The 20,269-nt window shown below is 38.7% G+C and overlaps 1 protein-coding gene across 3 annotated transcripts in view; it reads left to right on the top strand.

Moving 5' to 3' along the window:
• The window catches only part of LOC135704625 (probable serine/threonine-protein kinase DDB_G0267686), a 158,625-nt gene that overhangs the window by 37,865 nt on the left and 100,491 nt on the right, over positions 1 to 20,269 (top strand). For all 3 annotated transcript variants that reach the window (XM_065226096.1, XM_065226098.1, XM_065226095.1), the window contains one exon: positions 10,778 to 11,052. The gene's annotated coding sequence lies outside the window, so the exon portion shown is untranslated. The remainder of the gene's footprint in view (positions 1 to 10,777; positions 11,053 to 20,269) is intronic.

Genomic DNA, 20,269 nt, shown 5'->3' with positions numbered 1-20,269 from the left:
TTTTGGTTCTCTTTGTTATCAGATGGTATTACAATTAAGCGATTATTTATATTAATCGATTATTTCATGTAGATTAATCGATGTCGATAACTATCAATAAAAAAAAAGTAATCGATTAGTTGGGAAAATCGGACATCACTGCACAACTCACCACGCGGTGATTGAATAAACACCGTTTGGTGAGACCGGATGGAATTCAACTATGAAATCTGTGTTAGGGAAATCGCTTTTCGCAGGCAATCGGAGATAATTTTTATTATCATAGCAACAGCTGCACATTCGTACAATTTTCAATAGTGACATTTTGAAAAATGATAAAGTCCTAAATTTAGCAGATGCGTAGAGATATTTCTGATCGATTGGTGATAAAATTATTGAAATTGGTCTAGGGGCAGCTGAGTTATTAACTTTCAAAATCTTTCATAATTTTGTTACATGTTCCATTTTCGGTTTTCACAAAGTGTGCCCCCATATAGAATTCACAGACGTAGTTCAGATTCCTGCAAAAAGTACTATCGCTGGTGTCATTGTTCAGCGAACAGAGATTCTAAATAAGTAAGAAACCGCAAGGAAAAACCAAAAGCATACTGTTATGTCTCATGTCTTTTTTTCCAACAGTGCAAAACCCTTCCATCGTTCCACTACTGACGGCAATAAACGTTCAACGTCACATGCACTAGACTACATCGGCGACTATATATGGGAACCCGGTACCTAGGTACCTTTCTCATAGGTCTGTGTTTTTACATGACATCTGATAATTGAACAACTAGTAAAAAAGAGCCAGTCCCACCAGTCATCCTCACGTGTCAAGCAGTTTTGTTTTGTAAATTAGTAGGCAAAAGAGAAACTAATCTTTTCCGGCAGTGTCGTCGTCGTCGTCGTCGTCGTCGTCATCGTGGCTCGTGGGTTTAAAAGGAAAGTCCGCCAGCTGAAATTCAACAATAAATTACTTATTTTCCGACCTAACCCATGGGCCGTCAACCAACTGCCAAGCAATATGCCGCGCATGTGGGAGAGAGCGAGCATTGTAATTGCACACTTCTGGAAAACCACTCACTCTGTAGCTGTCTTCCCACACACTCACACAGTCAAGGGCACCTAACCTCCCCGGATTGATGCATTCGTTTCACAAAGTGATTATGTGCAGTCTGGGAAATTGCATCCGTTCGTCTGTCCGCCTACATATTACCGCCTACAACAAAAAGACGATAGTCCAAATGTCAAGATGCTGCCGCGTCCCGGGTGAAATTAATTCCTAACAACTACTGTGAATGAAACGTCAGACATAAACGCCCGTGGGCACGTGCTCTCTCACGGGGAAAAAAGATGGTCCTCTGCAGCTCAGGAAGCGAACTCGGTGTGATGTGCAATTTGAAATTGAAGATTACCGGTAGCTGATACTATTTCAACCGCACAGATCCATGTGACTTTCTGTTTTGTTTTCGAAATTTACGCCAACCATTCCCGAAGGGGCTGTGTGGGTGACTGGGAAAGGTTTACGGAAGCTGCTTAAGGTACGTGACATTGTCACAGATGAAGCATCTTTGGAATGCAATTTTTTTTTACAAATGGAAATTCTAAACTAGGGGGAGATTCAGAGATTGGGCAGCTCTCGGAATCTGCTTTATGTGCCTAGGACAGTTGTTTTGGGTAATGGAAGAATAAGAAAGGCGATAGCATCCAAATTAATCTGATGTTCCTTTGGTATATAGAAAATGTAGGAATTAATTTCACAGTTGTTTGGTTATATCTCCAAAACAAATTGTCCGATCGGCGTTTTTCTAATAATAAATAACAGTTCGTTGCAATGCAAAACACCTCTCAACTCGTCAAATCAAGCTGAAGGTTGTTCGTCAATTGTTTGCAACTATATAGAAAGTTACACCAACTAGGTCAACTGCTTATTACATTGCACTCTTGTTGCAACGCAACTCTCGCTAGAATTATCGGAAAATTATTCAATTTGCTAATACGATGCATTGCACAGTTCCATGGTTCACACCGTCGTCGTCATCGTCGTCGTCGGTCGCATCTCACACTATCCACCTCTGCAGTATATGCGTCTTCTCACTGTGCTCGCTCATGAACGAAACGAGAGCATAAATTGCATTGTACTTGCGTACGCTTACTTGTACGTACGTAAAGGCTCCACAATGCAGGGTTGCTGCCATTCGTTTGCTATGAATTTTTGTTTTTGGGAATTATAAAGTCATTTGATGAAATAATGGTATTTTTAACTTGTAAGTTACAAGAAGAGGTGGACAGGAGGCATCGTGTTCGAAGTGTTAATATAATATATTTGATAACATCCATCACATTTCATTTCATCAATCTGAAAAAATATTTTTTATAGCGAATGAATGTCTGCAACTTGCCGCCATGTATTGCACGAACATAATCTATAGGGAGAAGAATTTCTCGCGACAGAAACAGAAACATCTTCTTTGCGGCGGCGGCACTGCAAATAATGCTCCGCAATTCGTCGCGGTGCGGTGGCGGTGGCGTCGATCGTCGTCGTTGTCGGTATAGCCGCCGCGGGAGCAATTTCTCACTTTCATCTGCCTGCGCGACCTCGTCGCCGGAGAAGTAAAGTAACATGTGCAATTTTTGTTTCGTTTTTGCATAATTTCAGCAATACCCTCTCCGGGATGGTTCGCGCAGGCAACTGGAGGGGAAAATGACGATAATAGGCGAATAATGATGATAGTGTGTGCCCCATCACGGCACAGTAGTGCCTCCGTAGCCGAAGAAGGCTTGTTTCGGTTCGAAACAACAACGGAGACACGAATGCGATGGAAACGTGGCTTTCGTCGTCGCCGGCAATAGGTTTGAGGTTAGGTTTTGCTTGTTGTTGCTGCTGCTGCTGTTGCTGCTGCTAGGAGCTTGCAAAAGTTCCCAGTGAGCGAGCATGCACATCATCATAATGGTAGCGCACCAGTTTTCAGCTACAGAGAAGCTGGAAACGAGGTTGATGATATGCATGTAGAGTGCATGTGCAGAAGCGAAAGTGCATAGTAATTGAATCGCTTCTGCACGGAAACATACATATATGTAGGTACAACACTTTCCTTGTCCGCTAGCTTTGACGGCATCAACGGTGACGTCAATGTTATTTTTAGTTGGAATTTCATTAAATTTCACTATCAGTATATTAATAAGTCCAAAGGTTGTGTCATTTCTTGTGACGTGAATGAAAACAGGATATTTTTTTTCTCCTGGTTAATTGATGCTGTAATGATCTAAAGTCTTTCGGAATGTACAGTAGAGTGTTGTGCTCCAAAAGTTCGACCTTAGTTGAACAATATAAAATATCTCAAAACTCCAATCTAATGAATTATATTAATTTCATGCACAGTATGCCTAATTCTAGGTTTACAACTTTCTCTTACAGAGCTTTGATGAATTTTTAGTTCATTCCTAGCTAGAGCGCATTTTTCGGAAAAGTGTTTCAAAGTGAACTTTTGCCCTACCGGTGCACAGTGATCTAAACACGCAAAAACGTGATCGTTTGAGATTTGATTGGAAAAAAACTTGAATATAGGCACAGACAAACAGACATAACTCTCACAAATTGTTCATCGAACAAGCATTTAACGGTAAATTTAAAAGTATCGTAGTTGGTAGTACCGCCACCTGTGGCGCGCATAGTCAATTCCCTTGAGTTTGACGTTTACACACTACCGCCATCTGTTCAGCGTACTACCCACCACTGCTATTCAACAGATGGCGGTAATGTTTTAGCGACGATGTTTTTCAGTGAGAAATATTCAATGTATTATGTCTGTTTGTCTGTGATATAGGTATTTTGTGTCTGGATTTTTTTTTTGAATTTTGAGGTTTTCCCGGTGCTCCTCTGATCGTTACTATCGAAAATTGAGTTCCATCAAAATTGAGTATACCAATCGATTCGTGAGATCATCTGCATCAAATCGAGAAGCGCATTTTTGAGATACGTCTTTTTAAAGGCGTAACTGAGCAGTTCCAGGCCAAATTGCGAAAACATAAAATAATTTTATATTTTACCTCTCAGAATTCCATGAAACTTTGCATAATTGTTCGCTAGGGGCAATGAACCAAGTATGTGCTGGAATTCGGCCATTTTTACTCACGCCTAATTTTTCAATAAATCATAGCACTAAAACGGCTCATCTAAGGGTCATTCCATCTCAAGTGACCGAGCAAATGCATCGACCCTCTCCAATTTTAACCAAAATTCATGGATCTACTTATTTTGTGCCATTTTGTTTTGTGCCAATCGCCAAATAATATGTTTCCGCTGTCATTACGCTCTCAATATCACGCGTGATATTGAAACACAACATCATGTTTGATATTGATTTTACAACCCTAATAAAAATTGTATGGTTAATTTGCTTAACGACGTGTTCTGGGTATCATCCAAACCATTTGTGGAATAGTTCAATGATTTGGGTTATCGTTCGTTTATGGTTATTTTTTATTAGGGAAGCTCCTTTGATACTGCGAGTCTATTCACAACATGTAAAAATGAAGCTGAGAGTTGACTCGACACAAAAATGATTCCGTTTCACATCGTTTTCTTAGAAAGAGAAAGTAGTGTTTGCTATCTCTCATTACTCTTCACCGATGGCAGACACGAAACTTCTGCTGCCAGCAGTGACAGTAGTTTCGGGTCGCGCTCGGATGTAAAGCAAAAATCATGAAAATCAAACTCACCACGGTTTGGTTAGAATTGTAGCAGGTGAGTAGTAATAACCTAACTGAAAAATGATGTTCAATTTCTCACCTTTAATTTGATATAGTTTTATTACAACCGGAGATATTTGTATTTTAGAAAAAAAAACTTTTTTTAAGTGAAAAAGAAAACTATCCTACTGTTCAGACGCTCGAAATTTTCATTCCTAGATTTTCCAGTATATAATATTCCAAAAACTTTTATTTATCGGCTGGTGGACCTTCCAAACCTTTAAATCGATTTATCTCCGTAAATATGGCTCTAATCGCGAAAAGAGGGGTGTTCAGATGCTCGAAATTTTCATACCTGGATTTTTCAGTATATAATATTCCAAAATCTTTTATTTGTCGACTGGTGGACCTTCCAAACCTTTAAACCGATTTATCTCCGTAAATATGGCTCTAATCGCGAAAAGAGGGGTGTTCAGATGCTCGAAATTTTCATACCTGGATTTTCTAGTATATAATATTCCAAAAACATTTATTTGTCGGCTGGTGGACCTTCCAAACCTTTAAATCGATTTATCTCCGTAAATATGGCTCTTATCGCGAAAAGAGGGGTGTTCAGATGCTCGAAATTTTCATACCTGGATTTTCTAGTATATAATATTCCAAAAACTTTTATTTGTCAGCTGGTGGACCTTCCAAACCTTTAAATCGATTTATCTCCGTAAATATGGCTCTTATCGCGAAAAGAGGGGTGTTCAGATGCTCGAAATTTTCATTCCTGGATTTTCTAGTATATAATATTCAAAAAACTTTTATTTGTCGACTTGTGGACCTTCCAAACCTTTAAATCGATTTATCTCCGTAAATATGGCTCTAATCGCGAAAAGAGGGGTGTTCAGATGCTCGAAATTTTCATTCCTGGGTTTTCCAGTACATAATATTCCAAAAACTTTTATTTGTCAGCTGGTGGACCTTCCAAACCTTTAAATCGATTTATCTCCGTATATATGGCTCAAATCGCGAAAAGAGGGGTGTTCAGATGCTCGAAATTTTCATTCCTGGATTTTCCAGTACATAATATTCCAAAAACTTTTATTTGTCGGCTGGTGGACCTTCCAAACCTTTAAATCGATTTATCTCCTTAAATATGGCTCTAATCGCGAAAAGAGGGGTGTTCAGATGCTCGAAATTTTACCTGGATTTTCCAGTATATAATATTTCAAAAACTTTTATTTGTCAGCTGGTGGACCTTCCAAACCTTTAAATCGATTTATCTCCGTAAATATGGCTCTTATCGCGAAAAGAGGGGTGTTCAGATGCTCGAAATTTTTATACCTGGATTTTCTAGTATATAATATTCCAAAAACTTTTATTTGTCAGCTGGTGGACCTTCCAAACCTTTAAATCGATTTATCTCCGTAAATATGGCCCTAATCGCGAAAAGAGGGGTGTTCAGATGCTCGAAATTTTACCTGGATTTTCCAGTATATAATATTCCAAAAACTTTTATTTATCGGCTGGTGGACCTTCCAAACCTTTAAATCGATTTATCTCCGTAAATAGGGCTCTAATCGCGAAAAGAGGGGTGTTCAGATGCTCGAAATTTTCATACCTGGATTTTCTAGTATATAATATTCCAAAAACTTTTATTTGTCGGCTGGTGGACCTTCCAAACCTTTAAATCGATTTATCTCCGTAAATATGGCTCTAATCGCGAAAAGAGGGGTGTTCAGATGCTCGAAATTTTCATACCTGGATTTTCCAGTACATATTATTCCAAAAACTTTTATTTGTCGGCTGGTGGACCTTCCAAACCTTTAAATCGATTTATCTCCGTAAATATGGCTCTAATCGCGAAAAGAGGGGTGTTCAGATGCTCGAAATTTTCATACCTGGATTCTCTAATGTATAATATTCCAAAAACTTTTATTTGTCGGCTGGTGGACCTTCCAAACCTTTGATCCGATTTATCTCCGTAAATATGGCTCTAATCGCGAAAAGAGGGGTGTTCAGATGCTCGAAATTTTCATACCTGGATTTTCAAGTAAATAATATTCCAAAAACATTGATTTGTCGGCTGGTGGACCTTCCAAACCTTTAAATCGATTTATCTCCGTAAATATGGCTCTAATCGCGAAAAGAGGGGTGTTCAGATGCTCGAAATTTTCATTCCTGGATTTTCCAGTACATAATATTCCAAAAACTTTTATTTGTTGGCTGGTGGACCTTCCAAACCTTTAAATCGATTTATCTCCGTAAATATGGCTCTAATCGCGAAAAGAGGGGTGTTCAGATGCTCGAAATTTTCATACCTGGATTTTCAAGTAAATAATATTCCAAAAACATTGATTTGTCGGCTGGTCATGGACCTTCCAAACCTTTAAATCGATTTATCTCCGTAAATATGGCTCTAATCGCGAAAATAGGGGTGTTCAGATGCTCGGAATTTTCATTCCTGGATTTTCCAGTATATAATATTCCAAAAACATTTATTTGTCGGCTGGTCATGGACCTTCCAAACCTTTAAATCGATTTATCTCCGTAAATATGGCTCTAATCGCGAAAATAGAGGTGTTCAGATGCTCGGAATTTTCATTCCTGGATTTTTCAGTACATAATATTCTAAAAACTTTTATTTGTCGGCTGGTGGACCTTCCAAAACTTTAAATCGATTTATCTCCGTAAATATGGCTCTAATCGCGAAAAGAGGGGTGTTCAGATGCTCGAAATTTTCATACCTGGATTTTCCAGTATATAATATTCCAAAAACTTTTACTTGTCGGCTGGTGATCCTTCCAAACCTTTAAATCGATTTATCTCCGTAAATATGGCTCTAATCACGAAAAGAGGGGTGTTCAGATGCTCGAAATTTTCATACCTGGATTTTCCAGTATATAATATTCCAAAAACATTTATTTGTCGGCTGGTGGACCTTTCAAACCTTTAAATCGATTTATCTCCGTAAATATGGCTCTAATCGCGAAAAGAGGGGTGTTCAGATGCTCGAAATTTTCATACCTGGATTTTCCAGTATATAATATTCCAAAAACATTTATTTGTCGGCTGGTGGACCTTTCAAACCTTTAAATCGATTTATCTCCGTAAATATGGCTCTAATCGCGAAAAGAGGGGTGTTCAGATGCTCGAAATGTTCATTCCTGGATTTTCCAGTATATATTATTCCAAAAACTTTTATTTGTCGGCTGGTGGACCTTCCAAACCTTTAAATCGATTTATCTCCGTAAATATGGCTCTAATCGCGAAAAGAGGGGTGTTCAGATGCTCGAAATTTTCATACCTGGATTTTCCAGTACATATTATTCCAAAAACTTTTATTTGTCGGCTGGTGGACCTTCCAAACCTTTAAATCGATTTATCTCCGTAAATATGGCTCTAATCGCGAAAAGAGGGGTGTTCAGATGCTCGAAATTTTCATACCTGGATTCTCTAATGTATAATATTCCAAAAACTTTTATTTGTCGGCTGGTGGACCTTCCAAACCTTTGATCCGATTTATCTCCGTAAATATGGCTCTAATCGCGAAAAGAGGGGTGTTCAGATGCTCGAAATTTTCATACCTGGATTTTCAAGTAAATAATATTCCAAAAACATTGATTTGTCGGCTGGTGGATCTTCCAAACCTTTAAATCGATTTATCTCCGTAAATATGGCTCTAATCGCGAAAAGAGGGGTGTTCAGATGCTCGAAATTTTCATTCCTGGATTTTCCAGTACATAATATTCCAAAAACTTTTATTTGTTGGCTGGTGGACCTTCCAAACCTTTAAATCGATTTATCTCCGTAAATATGGCTCTAATCGCGAAAAGAGGGGTGTTCAGATGCTCGAAATTTTCATACCTGGATTTTCAAGTAAATAATATTCCAAAAACATTGATTTGTCGGCTGGTCATGGACCTTCCAAACCTTTAAATCGATTTATCTCCGTAAATATGGCTCTAATCGCGAAAATAGGGGTGTTCAGATGCTCGGAATTTTCATTCCTGGATTTTCCAGTATATAATATTCCAAAAACATTTATTTGTCGGCTGGTCATGGACCTTCCAAACCTTTAAATCGATTTATCTCCGTAAATATGGCTCTAATCGCGAAAATAGAGGTGTTCAGATGCTCGGAATTTTCATTCCTGGATTTTTCAGTACATAATATTCTAAAAACTTTTATTTGTCGGCTGGTGGACCTTCCAAAACTTTAAATCGATTTATCTCCGTAAATATGGCTCTAATCGCGAAAAGAGGGGTGTTCAGATGCTCGAAATTTTCATACCTGGATTTTCCAGTATATAATATTCCAAAAACTTTTACTTGTCGGCTGGTGATCCTTCCAAACCTTTAAATTGATTTATCTCCGTAAATATGACTCTAATCGCGAAAAGGGGGGTGTTCAGATGCTCGAAATTTTCATCTAAATTCAGTTCCTTTATTTTGCTGATTGCCTTCAGTTCAGTTCGTCTTGCTATTAACAAAGCCTTCTCAATGGTGTCGACTTTGGCATCACCTACTTCATTATCGATGATGCGACGTTTTCCTCTTTCTCTCAAGTCCCAGAAAGGTTTTGAAGGTCGTCCACGTTTTGCTGCTATTTCCAAGGTTGAAGCAACGTTCTGATCATGTCCAATGAATTGTTCAATGCCAAAATATCCATGAAGTTGATTCCGAAAATATTACTAAAATCGCTCTTTCATGCGATAGCTTCATGAAACTTTTTCTTGTATTTAGTGACAACGCAATGACAAAAATAATTTATATTCTGAGACCTAGGCGTATTCTGAGACGATACTGCCGTGAAGCAAACAGAAATTTCTGACTTTTCGATCGTATTTATATTTTGATTTGTATATTTTTGAAATCAATGCATTAGTTACGGACTAAAAGGACAAAAACCATTATAAAAATACTGGTTTCATTCTCAATTTCTGAAGTATAACTTTTCATCCAGAAGGCTATCCACAATCCACTTTGAAAGATTTTCAGGAATGTTAGGCTCCTGCGTAGATAATCGCACATCCAAATGTTGATACTTAACAACCCCCATAAATTATCCACGTGGAATTTACACGAATCATGGAATTGTTTCACACGGTGTCGTGTTTATGAATCTATTATTAAAACCTTGCTAAAGCCACCTAAGATAACACTATCATCCGATCCATGGCAACTTCAAACTGCTTAGAAAACGCATTCCAGAAAAAAAAACTCACATAAACTCCCCTCAAAAATCTTTAAACCTATTACGTAATCTCATACATAAATATACGTAACTAAATTAGTGCCAAATTGTCATGCTCACGACGAGAACCTCTCTTCTCGTTTCCCAACCACCAAACCAAATTGCATGCCATAGCACCATTTGTTTCATCCAGCTCCCTAACCTACCCCAACAACAGGTTGGGAAAACCATGCCATCGCAACACCAGGAATGACCATACTTGGACACCATGTGCCTTGGCTCGTTCCACACTAACCTGATGTGAACAGAAGCGAAATATAAAAAGGAATTACAGGCACCTCTAAGGCTCCCTCAAGCCGTAACCTGTTATTCAACACACAAAGTGTAACCCGCTGGTCCTCTCCTAACCCCATCCATTCGAATGCCCTTCGACTTTGCCTCGCCTGCCCGTTGAATGAGGTTAGAGGCCTATCGTGTGCAGCAAATATAGAACCTACAACCCACGAACAGAGCCACAATCGTTCCCATCGCCGCGCCGTCATGCAAAGTGTACCTCGGGTAAGGTGGGGTAATATGACCAACAGCGTTTGTTTATGTGTTTTTCAAAACTATGTTTCTTGCCCAGAATTACCAGAGCAATCAGTTGGAAAACTTTTCACATCAATTGGTCTTTGAAAAGTACGAGAAATAAGGCTGTTGGCGCGTATTACACCCTGTTCCCTTACCTACTGCTGGCTGGTTGTACCAACTGACTGAGTTACATACAAGCCCATAAAAATCCTTCCCCCCATCCCCAACCGGTGCACCCATATCCCAATAGTGTTTTGCTTAGTTGTAGTCGCCTATATTTATGGCGAAAATCAATTCCTCCACTAACGACTTCTCCGCTTCTTCTAACCACATTATTTGCTTCGTTTATTTTCAGACCAATCGGCCGCCACAATGCAATATGGTAATAATGTTTGGCTACCAGCAACGTCATCAGCGTGATACCTTAGGCATATACGTAGCCCAAGCGAGAGGAGCGAGTGAGAAAAGTAGTAAAGTGAAAAAAATTGTGCAAATAAAATACCCCACGGACCCTCCTCGCGCACCCACTGGTGTCCTCCGAGCCGTGCAGTGTGTTCCAAGTGTCAGCGCGGGAAGATAGATGTCGTGACATTTTCCCCCCCCTGGGTGGATTTATGGCTCCAGGAGAAGGTAGGTAGAATATTTCCAATATCGTATCACCTCTCGCATCTTATGTAAGCCCCAAGTCGCCTGGGAGTTCTAAATTACTCTGAAATTGTGTTGAAATTTGCAAACCTGGCATGAATCGAATCGAAGTTGGCACAGGTTCGAAAATAAGCGTCTCGCAATTGACAACACAACAATTGAAGCTGTCTGTCAGCAGTTGGGAAGGGTTTCTGTTGGTTGTCAACGAAATCAACACATTCTACCTCGCTCAGTTGTTTTCATGGGTTGCGTAAAAGTCTTGTTTCCCAGACGACCCGAATCCAACGGATGATGTAGGATCAACAAAGGCAAAAATAAAATCAAATCTATATCGAAACATCAGCTGCGGTGTAGGTAGGATGTATGTGGAAGTCGACTGGGTGAATTTAGATTGATCTTGTCTACAAACGATTGATGGCAACGTGGGTGGGGGAGCTATGGGGATCACGTTTTATTGATTTGAAATAGCACGTTTTTCAGGGGTTTAGCTGCAGTCATCGAAACACTTATTGATCCTAACGAGTGTGTTGTGGAAATAGGTCTGCTTGAGAAGATGTATTATTTTCATAGTTTAGATTCTGGGTGAGGTTTTGGAAATTTCCTCCAGTCTTCCTGAAGTGTTCTCACTTCACTCGAACATGGAGCATAAGGCTAGCTTTTTCTAAGGCTTTATGGTTGTTTAGTTCACTAGGCTTGAAGTGAACTAAATAAAAATCATTAGAAATCCCGTTGCGCGAATCGTCAATACGGGATATCATTTTCATTTTTGATGCTTTGACTGGCTCAAATCCTAGTAATGTTTGTCAATTCATCATTGATCTGATCCAGGGATCCACCACTGGGCAGACCTTTGAAGACAACCTTGAACAGACATTCAGTTTTGGTGTCATAAGTGAAAATGTTGTGTTCCTTCTTAGAAAGATACTTGGGAAGACGTTTGAATCCGTCCAAGGTTTCAGTTAATACACGGCATTCACCCCAACGGCCAATTTGAAATAAAACCTTGAATTTAACGAAGTTCAAATGTTCCGTGCACAGAGCATCATATTATCACAATAGGGGGACCTTTTCCTTCTTGGCATTAAACCGGGAATATTTAATTGAATTTTACCTAGATGAAAGATCGTTCTCATTATCCGTGAGCATATCAAATTGATTGCTCAAATACATTTCATCAGAAGCGGGATCAAGAGATTGCTTTCTTATGCTTCAATTGGCCATTGCATGTTTGATTTTCGGATTTTAAATTTTTGTCGAGGCGGTAGACAAGCGGTTTCAACAGGTTAAAACTGATTGATTTCTCCTTGCATATTTTTCCCAGAATGCTACTAAAAAATATCTAGTAGAATACTACATTGTCGAATTTTTAATTACGCATAATATAATATGGATATTTCGTTGGGGCCTCCCTTAGCTCAGTCGGTAAAGGCGCAGCTACAAAGCAAGACCATGCTGGAGGGGGCTGGGTTCAATTCCCGGTCCGGTCTAGGAATTTTTCGGGTTGTGAAAATTTCTCGACTTCCCTGGGCATAGAAGTATGATTGTACTTGCCACACAATTATACCAATGCAAAAATGGTACAGGCATCGAAAGCTCTCAATTAATAACTGTGGAAGTGCATCTAGAACACTAAGTTGAGAGGACGCAATAAGCTAATATGCGATATGCAATAAGCTTGAAATGCGAAGAAGAAGAAGAAGAAGAATATTTCGTTGCAATGACAAAAACAGTTAACGTGTCATATTAATGAAAAATTGAGGAAACAACATTTCCAATGGGCAGCAATGCTCCATTAAAACTCAAAAATGGCATTAAAATACCTAAAAAAAAACTCCAAGCTGCATGATTGCCTTAAAAACAAAAAATCAAACCTAGACCAAAAAATGACAAATTAGTTTAAAAGCGCATGAGTAGTATCAAAACGACAATTTCGTATTAAAACTTATTAGAAAAGCTTCTTAAATCGAAGAAATGTTACTAAAAAAATCAATATCGAGCCAACTTTCAATGCCAAAATTATTTTACAAATACAAAAAAAAAACATAACATCGCAAAAATGGCCTAAAAACGGTTAAATGAGTTTAATAAAAAAAAAACATCCTGAAAACCAGGGGTTCTGAGACAACTGATCGAATGAAAAACGTCGAATGACAAGAGGAATGGTTCAAAGAGGGACAAAAGGTCGAATAACCCAAAGAGGAACATAAAGTCGAATAGACTAAACGTCGAATGTTGACAAAAGATCGAAAGGGACACTGTGTATTAAGATCCAATTATCATTATTTTTCCTTCATTTCATCACCGCTCTTTCTTTCTTATAACCTCTGGTTGAATCCTTCGGAACAGTATTGGAATGACTTTATTATGTTTTTTTAAACGGTTTACAAGTTAATTATAGATTGTATAAACTTTCTACTGTCCCCATCCGTAGTTACACTAACACTGAAAGTTAGAATTGCATTATCGATATTATTCCTTCTTTTGATCACTGCTCGTTCATATAGCCAAAAAATCAATTTTGATAATTAGTCATTTCATATTCATCGTAACGGTATCTTAAATCGGTCAAGTATTCTTCCCACTATTTGTCATCTGGCCAAGTGGGCTTCACATCAAAATGTACCACCATTCGACGTTTTGTCTCTCTTTGAATCATTCCCTGTTTTTGTATCATTCAACCTTTTTCCTCCCTTCTCATCATTCGATCTTTTGTCCATTCGACGTTTTTATGTAGCCCTCTTTGAATCATTCGACCTTTTGTCCGTTTGACCACATTCAACCTTTTGTCCATTCGACCTTTTGTCCATTCAACTTTTTGTACCTCTTCTCATCATTCAACCTTTTGTCCATTTGTACCTTCGACCTTTTGTCCTTTAGACATTTTATAATCTATGATTTCGGTCCTTTTCACATATTTTGGATTTCCTACTTAGTAAAACATGGTTAAATTCAGGACCTCATAAAAATGCGAATACATATTCTATTACATTTGGTTTCAAAATTACATTTGGTTCCAAAATCAGATATGAGTAAGGATTTCTTCAGGTAATTCATTGAAGCGTCCAACAATGACCGTCATGATGGCTGATATTCCCTATCACTTCAAGATTTCTAGGGCAAAAAACTTGGACGGTTGTGACATCATGAAATTGAAACTCCTTGTGAACACAATTTTGCACCAATGGTATGCAACAATTCGTAATTGATCGGGAATATCTCGATTAGCCATAAATACTTCCAAGAGGTTCTCGGCACATCTTTTAACTACCGATTGAGCAAAACAAAATTACTAAATATTACTGTTTTTTTTAGATTTCGTTCGCGTTTGTAGACGCACATGCATCATTTGGCATAAGAACATTGGTGGGAAAAAAGTGACTTCCATATCTGTCACAGATTACAAATCCGACAGTGAACATACATACATAAGAACGTAACCGCTATGATCGATTTTTTCTTTTGTTAATAACTCGCTTGGATTAACATTTCTCGGTGCGTTTACTGTTGCTTTTGATAGCCAATACAACCTGTTCAGCACTAAATTGAAAAAAAAAATCAGATAATATTCAAGCTGAACATTGCATTAGGTCCTAAGTAACATTGATCGATTCTCTTCGTGGACTTTCTCTTTCGTTAATAGCTTGAGCATATAACCGTTCCTTGTTGTGTTTGTCATATTAGATGCTAGATAAAAGCTTCTTTTATCGATCTGTGTGCTGAAAATACCTGGGAATGTCTATACATGGCCAAGTCGACGAAGTCTATACAAGGAGAAAGTCGACGAAGAGAATATTTTCAATGTAAATTAGGAGCTAATGCAATGTTCAGCTTGAATTGTTTCGCTTAACTGTAGCAAAGTAAAGAGGGGAAATCGATGAAGAGAATCGATCAGTGCAATTAGGCCCTTTTGAATGCTTACTGTCGAATTTCAGTACCTATCTATGAAAAAACTCGACGGTACCTCTATTTATGCTAAAAGATAAGCATTGTAAGTCCCTCCACTTGGAGAATTATGCAATCGAACGGTTAATTTTCCAAGTAGGATGGACTTTCATAGCTTATCTAAAAGCATAACTAGAGGTACCGTCTGATAATTTCTGTGTTTGGTATAGAAATCTGTAATCTGTATAGGGAAATTCTTTTTTTTTCCACCACAGAAACACCACGTTTTCTTATGCAAAACAATGGAGAATTAAATGGAGGGATTTCAAGCTAAAATGTTCCTATCGCGAGATATTCACGATTAATACCGAAATTTAGCATAAATGTCCAACCCGCATAAATGTGTTTGTGTGTGCTGCTGATTTTCACTGTTGCCCAATGCTTAGGGAACTTTTATAAATAACGTAGTAATTGAGAGGGGAAAATTTTTACGTCATTTATGGGTGGTTCCTAATTTTACTTCCAATGCTGTATTCCAATAGGTGAGTTAAATTTTGGAAGTTTTTCTCGATTAAGTTTTCGAAGGGACGTATCAGCTTTTGTAAACAACGCATTTGATTGTCGATTTGGCGTAACTGGTAGCTCACCCACGCATGGTGGTGGTGTTAGTATGCGTGGGCGAGCTATCAGTTACATCAAACCGACGATAAAATGCGTTGTTTACAAAATCTGATACGTCCTTTCGAAAAAGTAATCAAGATTTGTAGAACGCGGCAGCATTATCATTCAGGCAAGGAGGTGGATCCACTTCGGAGCGCTTGCGCCATCAGCCAGTTAACTCGACGGGAACGACGCGCAAGGCTCGAGGTACAAAACTCAAACGCTGCGCGATTGACAGAAACCTTCCTACTACTGCTGCTGCTGCTACCTACTCGCCCGCCGTCCGAAGCGAAAATGAGTTGAAAATGTGCAACCAAATGGTATTTGAATATGATGACGACCGGGTTCTGGGAAAACGTTTATTTCATGAAAACAGTGATAAAATTATCACTTTTTTTGCACATTTTTCAACAGTTTTTCATGGAAAATTGAAAATCAATCATTGTAGCAGATTATGAAAGTTATTTCCTATCGATTGGTGTATTTGGATTTGAATTTCATCTATGATTGACAAAGCTATAAGCGTTCAAAACCTTACACCTCTTCGTGACGGTCGCAATTTTAGATTTTCGATTTACCCCCAGTACCTTCCCGTAAGACGTAGTCTACGTCAAAAAGACATAACATCACAAAAATGGCCAGAGATGTGTGAAATGAGTTTTAATAAAACGTGCTGAAAACCAGGCTTGGGTAGTGAACCGAGGACTACGCATGGCAAATTTCGTCATGGTTCACAATGTTCATTCGATTGATAAATGTTCAATAACTAACTTGGCGAAGAAATTATAACAAGAAACAATGCCATAAATCACAAAACCGTGCGGTTAACCACGGTTTTTCAAAACACGGTTAAGGTTAAATGTTCCAATTATAAGTTAGAATCAGGCTTGCAATTGCTCATTACAGCTAAAATGCTATTTTCCGGTATTATGAAACAATGGGATACTATAATGATAATTTTTATTTGTAAGATGCAAGAAGAGGTGGTTAAGTTTGTATATGACATATAAAATTTGTCAATGTTGCTTCCAGAAGGTCACAACTAGCGATTTTATGACCGCTGATTGCTCGCTCATCGTTACGGCTAATCGCTGTTGTGACCCTCTGAAAGCTAAATTGACATGTTTTATGTGTCACACACACACACTTCTGCTCTTGCATCTTGTAAATAAGAATTATCATTAAAATATCTCATAGCTTCATAAATCCGAAAAATAGCATTTTAGCTGTAATGAGCATTTGTAAGCTTGGTTAGAATTGTTTGCTTTAGTTAATAAGTTGTCCGCATTTGAGAATCATGAAAAATATCAAATATTTAGCATTTGGTGCCAACTTTAGGAAAAACGGGGTAAAACAGGTTTTCAACGGTGTCAATTATCAAACCTACCTAGCGCACTGATTATTTGGACATATTTACATGAAATTAATGCAAGTTTAAAAATTCTGCGAAAAACATAAAATACGATAGTTTTAGACTGTGAAATCGAGAAACCGAACCCTCAATCTAGGGCACACCTATGATACTCCTAGACCGGAAGCTTGAATATTTGTCGTTCAAATTTGAAAGTTCACCCTCACCGTCCCTCTCCATATGGGGAGTTTGGTAAAGAGAGATGATCAACCCGGTTTGTACCTTCCTCAAAGTTGTCCTTGCTCGCTTTCTACTCTCTATATATAATTTTCACACTCTAACGGAACTATCAACTCAATACTTTCATCTCCTCATCTATCCTATAAAAATGACCACTTTAAGTCTGTTATTTGACGCTTAGCATCTTCAACTATGTAAATCGTTGACTTCACGCAGAAGTAATACAAAACATATAGTCAAAGTTCAATAGAAGGTCAGATGCAAATTTTGGGACCTGTGCTGTAATAACGTACACAAGTCTAATCTAAATCAATAATTTTTCCCACTTTATCATTCATATTTTTAAAATGTTTCGAACAACGATAAATTTCATTCCATATACGGACACTGCCTTCTCAAATTCTCAAAACTACGACGGTACAGCTCATTCATCTGTTTACACAACTAATAGGTTAATGTAATACGGGTGGTACAACCCCAACAAATTCCACAGACACCATTGCAAATAACAGCATTCCAATTTGGGGTTTTTCAAAACCATCAGCAATGTGGCTTGCATCGTTACGGTTCAAATAAGCTATAAACAGATCACACATCTTGAAACGCTCCAAATGGCACAAGCTGTGTGACATATGGTCCTACTTATGTATAGTAGATATCGGTACCTCCTGCTAGTTGTTCGAAGTCGATATTACTGCCTCATGCCTTCAATCGACGAGGTCGTCATCGTCGTCGTCGTGTCATCATCATCGTTGTCATCCAGTAACTTCGTTTCGCATGTTTGGCTTCTATTTTTCATACGTGTTTGGATTCAGTGTCTTCCCATTCCAGAGCCATTTTTTGTGCCTACATTGTACGTGCTGTGCTCTTCTCTGTTTGTTCAGCGAGGAAGTAGGCATCTCGCCTCGGGACAGGCCGTCGTCGTCATGGACCGTGAATTGCACAGTAGGATAGCACATCCCTTCGACACACTCTGAGCGCTTCCTTGAACCACGTGATGAAAAATTAACCCGAACGAAAAATGAACTGGAAAAGTCTCATCGGCCATGGACGTTCCCTCTCAAACTGCATCCCGCCCCGAGTCAATCTTCCCGAAACGGGCCTCGAAAGTTAATTATGACAGCATGTCACTCCACGGGTGATAATTTTTGTCGCAATTTAAGTTCCATCCTACATCATTTTATCCTTCATTCAAATTGCTAGCAAGTGGTGTGCCGGGCCTCCCTTTAGCCTCAGTCGGTAAAGGCGCAGCTGGAGGTGGTTGGGTTCGATTCCCGGTTTTTCGGGTTGGAAAATTTCTTGACTTCCCACACAATTATAATAATGCAAAAATGGCACAGGCTAAGAAAGCTCTCAATTACCAACTGTGGAAGTGCATCTAGAATACTAAGTTAAGGGCCGTAAGGTGTAAAGTCCCAGTAGGGGCGTAATTAAGCCAAAGAAGAAGAACTGGTGTGCCTAAACCAACAACAATCGCAAATGTGTGCGTGTGTGTCTCCATATGGAACCGAAAAGCAAACAGCTTCGAACAAACTTTATCTAAAATCAACAATTTAAATTTAAGTAGGTTTTTCTTCCGAAAGCAAAACAAATACATCTCGGAGTTGCATCCACCAGAAGAGACGATCGACGACGGTGTGGTGGAGGGAAAAAAAAGTGTCGAATTTGGATCTCGCTCTCTCACCGCATCATCATCATCATTGGGTTGCCATCGAAACTGTGGTTCTGTTTGTTTTTATGACCTACTTTCGGTCGGTGGCAGCAGCAGATAGAGCCGTTGACGATCGTCGTTCACACGGTTTTCCGATTCGAAGTCTTTCCGTTTTGGAATTGGAACGTAATCAATTGCAGCTGCGTGACCTTCAACCGAGTGTTGTGGAAAGTCGCTTATTTAGGCGCGCCATGGAACACTGAGATGCAATTTGCTTGCACAAGGACGCTGTTAACTACTGGAAAATTGGTCCCAATAAATGGGACCATAAACAATGCCAAACTACAAACAGCCACTGGCGGATTGTTTGTCGTCAGTTATAAATTGTAAACACAATCCAAATTGGAAATGTAACCATATGAAACGGTCCAACTAAGGCTTAAATGGGGTCGATGCATAACCATAACAAAACTACTTGCTGCTGGGCGGTCTGGCTAATATAAACAAGCGATCAAATCACCATAGGCGGTTTTGGCGGAAACGATCGTTTAGTGTTGTTACAAGTGCGTAAACATGTCACGCTACTGTGCCGGCTCGGAGGGAGTCTTGCGCATGCATATATCTACTTCAAGTGGAAGCAGCCGGAGTTAGTCTTTTTTTGCATGAGGCACATCAGAATTAGGTTCATCTTAGTAAATCATCAGTGCTATCTTTGAAAATTCAAACGGGATGTAATGATGTATTTTGAAACGTAAGCTAAGTTAACCGCGAAATGCAAGATTCTCTTACAGTGGTGTATGAAAGATATGCGAGATGTGCAATAAATTATCGCATATACAAATTCTGTAATATTCTCGACAGAAGGATCCAAACAACAAATTTCCAAGTTGATGTTTGCAATGATTCAAACTTAGTAATGAATAAGTGCAGTTTTGGCAAACCATGAAAATGACGCTGATTGTAATCGATTAAAAAAAACACCAGATTTCAAACTAAAGAATATATCTTCACATCTGAAATTCTAAATTACCCAGGATATCATTTTTAAGGTCTTATTTCTCGAAAAAAAAAAATAGATTAGTTTTGCATCGAATAGTGCTATTAGGTCAGGTATTCGGCGTTTACACCCAAATGTTATCTGATATTCGGCCTTTTATCAACTAGCAAGTGGCCGACAAGGTGTTTGAGCGAAATTTCGAGAGAGCTTCTTCCTATTTAGATGGTCCTTACGATATGGAGGTATAATGAGGTGACTGTGACATACGAAAAATGTGTCAAACTGTAGCAAACAAACAATTTTTTCCTGAACCGACATGTGCGCACAAAACTATCACAAGAAGTTTTGGTTGGTTTAGCATTGGTAGAAATCAACTTCATTCATTCAACTTTAATCAACTCACATTTATTTAATAAAATAA

The sequence above is a fragment of the Ochlerotatus camptorhynchus genome, unplaced genomic scaffold, assembly GCF_037179485.1.
Source record: "Ochlerotatus camptorhynchus isolate MF236.1 unplaced genomic scaffold, CSIRO-AGI_Acam_v1.1 ptg000244l, whole genome shotgun sequence".
Classification (NCBI taxonomy): domain Eukaryota; kingdom Metazoa; phylum Arthropoda; class Insecta; order Diptera; family Culicidae; genus Ochlerotatus; species Ochlerotatus camptorhynchus.
Note: the sequence above shows the minus strand (reverse complement) of the source record. Positions and strands in the feature narration are given on the sequence as shown.